The 3468-nt window shown below is 37.5% G+C and overlaps 1 pseudogene; it reads right to left on the bottom strand.

The window, feature by feature from the left end:
• Positions 1–275: 275 nt before the first annotated feature.
• Positions 276–1445, bottom strand: LOC101095088 (annotated as a pseudogene).
• Positions 1446–3468: the final 2023 nt, after the last annotated feature.

Genomic DNA, 3468 nt, shown 5'->3' with positions numbered 1-3468 from the left:
TTAACAGGCACAATATAAACATATGCCCTCTAGAATGCACAATGCTTTAGTCACTAAGAAATTCAAGGGGTTCTTGAAGCATGCAGGCAAGACCAGGGTGTGGTAAAAGAGCAGTTGAGATGCTGTGCCAATTGTTTAAGAGTTTTCGACACTGCATCTTTCTGCCACTAGGTGAATCCTGACACGGGGAAGATTTTAGCTACTGCCGAAGGGAGACGCAGTAACTGCTAAGTTGACTTAGGGGCTGCACACAGGAATCAATAGCCAGAAAAGTACTAAACATGGCTGACTTTATCCTCTGTGTCCATTTGGCACAGCAAGTGGCAATGTCTCTACAATGGTGATGCAGCCCCTGGAAGTGGCTTTCAACACTTTGTCCATGAGGGCTTTGATTCCTTGGGCAAAAGCTTCCCATTCGAATACACCCAGAGGTCCACTGCACACAATCTGCTTAGCCCCAGCAACTGCCTCTCAGGACCACCTTCCAAGCCCATTCAGCCAGCAAGTATGCCAGAGGTCACCGTGCTTGGCTAGTCCTAGCATTCTCATCAAACTTGTCAGCCGTGACAAAGCCAACATGCAAGGTAATCTTCACACTGTTCTTCCCAGCTTTGGACATCAGGTCTTTGATGATCTTGGCTCCCTCATCATCAAAGTAAAAACGTGCCATTGTCCATGTCGTTGAGCATCTTAAGGAAGGTAAAAGCCATTCCAACACCAATAAACATCTCATTGACTTTGTTCACCATATTATTGATCCATTGGGTCTTGTCTGTAACTTTAGGTCCACCCAGGGTGGCAGGGAAGGGTTGCTGGGCTCTCCAAGGCCTTGGTAAAGTAGTTCAGTTTCTTCTTCATCAAGAAATTTCCAGCATTCTGTAGCAGACTAAATCCCACCATTCAACTCTGGGCTTGATGACCAGTGCCAAAAGCATCATTGACATAGACATCCCCTAGCTTGGAAAGTGAAACTCAGAAGCCTTCTATTTTGGCTGGCTCAGCTTTAGCCCTGTTCCCAGAAATATCTTTTGCCTTCCCTTATTCCTTCACATGAAAGGGAAGGTTCTGCAGCAAGATGACAGACCCAGAAGAAGGATCAGCACAAGCTTCCTCCATTTCCAGGCTCATACAGTCCTTCAAGAACAGAATCTCAGCTCAGCAGAGATTTGAATTCTATAGCAACTGGCTCCAAAGAGTGTTTGTCAGGCATGGACAAACCATCAGACCAGCCCAGATGGCTCATAAGAACAAGTGACTTGGCTCCATTGTCCAAGCAGAATTTGATGCTTGAGATGGCACCCTTGATTCTCTGGTTGTTTGTTATCTGATTGTTCTTCACGGGTACGTTGAAGTCCTTTCTCATGATGACCCACTTCCCCTCCATGTCCAGTTTGCCCAGAGTCTGCTTGTTAGAAAGCAACATCTTGGCAATACAACAGCAGCAAGGTTGAGAGCTTAAACAATACTGTCATTCTTATATCATCTTTTGCAAAGTAATTTTTCAAAAGTTTTACCCTTTTTATTGGATTATTTGTCTTCATAAGATTGATTTGTGGAATTCTTTATATATTTTAGATAAAAGCCATTTGTCAGATTTATGCATATAAATATTTGTAGTGTGTGGCTTCTATATTCATTTTCTTAATGATTTCTTTTGATAGAAGTTTTCTCTTTAATATTGATATAGCTCAAATTATCAATTTTTATAATGACTGGTGGGTTTTTTTGTTCAATAAATCTTTGCCTACTCAAGGTGACAAACACAATTTCCTATCTTTTCCTCTAGAAGATTTATGGTGGTAGATTTTATGTTTAAGCTTTTGATACATCTTGAATTAGTTTAACGTTGGTGTGTGGAGTGTCATATAGAATTGATCCAGCACTATCTGTTTAAAGAGACTTATTCTGAATGGATTTAAGTTAGCACCTTGGCTGAAAATAAATTGATTATATAATTTATATCTGTATCTACATCTATATTTAGACTCTGTTTGGTTCTACTGATTTGTCATTCCTTATACCCATAGTATAGTCTTAATGTAGCTTTATTGCAGTTTTAAAAGAATTACGAATTTAAAAGAATGTTTTTCCATTTTGTTCATTTTAAAACTCCCTTTGTTAATTCCATTTTAATTTTAGAACAATTCATAAGTTTCCCTCAAAAAAACTTTCTGAGATTTTGACTAGGATTGAATGAATCTGTAGACCTCAGATTGCTTTTAAGATTTATTATTTATCTTTTGTTTTCAATAATTTTACTATAACATACCTCAGTATATTTATTTTGATTCTATGAGTTTTACAGAACTTCTCAAATCTCAGCCTTGAATTCTCTAATTAGTTTTTAATAATTCTCAGTCACAATCTTTGCAATGATTGCTTCTTCCTAATTAACTCTTCTCTAATTCTAAGACTTCAATTGAATATTTGTTAGATGTTTATACCATATTTTAATTGTCTATTACATTCTCCATATTTTTGGAGCTCCTTGCTTCAGTTTGGACATTTTCTCTGATCTATCTTCTAACTCACTTATTCTTTCTTCAGCTACACTAAATCGGATGATTAAACTCAATTACTCAGTTTAATAACCTCTCAACTACAGGAGTCTTTTCTGTTTAAAAAAAAATTTAACATTTAATTTTTGAGAGACAGAGAGAGACAGAGTGCAAGCAGGGGAGGGACAGAGAGAGAGGGAGACACAGAATCCAAAGTAGGTTCCAGGTTCTGAGCTCGAACCCATGAACCATGATATCGTGACCTGAGCTGAAGTTTGACACTTAACCAACTGAGCCACGCAGGTGCCCCTCAACTACTAACATCTTAACTTGTTATTTTAAGTAATAGAATTCCCCATTGTCAAATTTTCCTCTTCTCTGTCAAAATATTCCATTTTGTCAATTTCTGAATATATTAACTAACTTAAAAGTTATGTACTATCCCTGTAATATGTGGTTATTCTCTTGATAAATCTTAATTGCCTGCTTTTTCTCTTGTTTTTTAGCCAATTCTTAATTTTTTGTGCCTGATTACTTTTTATTGTTTGCCAACATTATATATCAATAAATAGAAAATTTATATCAATCATTCAAAGATTTAGCTAATGCCATTGCCATCTTTTTTTCAGAGAGGAATTATTTCTGTTATCATCAAGCAGCTGGGTGCATCACCATAATCCAGTTAGGAATTCAGATTATTTTATTTTATTTTATTTTATTTTATTTTATTTTATTTTATCTTATTTTACTTATTTTTGAAAGAGAGAGGGAGAGAGAGAAGGCAGGGGAGGGGCAGAGAGAAAGGGAGACAAAGAATCCAAAGCAGGTTCCAGGCTCCAAAAATGTCAGTGCAAAGCCAGATGCCTGACCCAGGTCTTGAACTCATGTGCCATGAGATTATGACCTGAGTTTAACCAACTGAGCCACGCAGGTGCCCCAGGAATTGAGACGATTTTAAACTGGGCTTCAG

Source organism: Felis catus, chromosome A2 (genome assembly GCF_018350175.1).
Source record: "Felis catus isolate Fca126 chromosome A2, F.catus_Fca126_mat1.0, whole genome shotgun sequence".
In the NCBI taxonomy this organism is placed as follows: domain Eukaryota; kingdom Metazoa; phylum Chordata; class Mammalia; order Carnivora; family Felidae; genus Felis; species Felis catus.
This window is presented reverse-complemented; position numbering and strand designations above follow the sequence as displayed.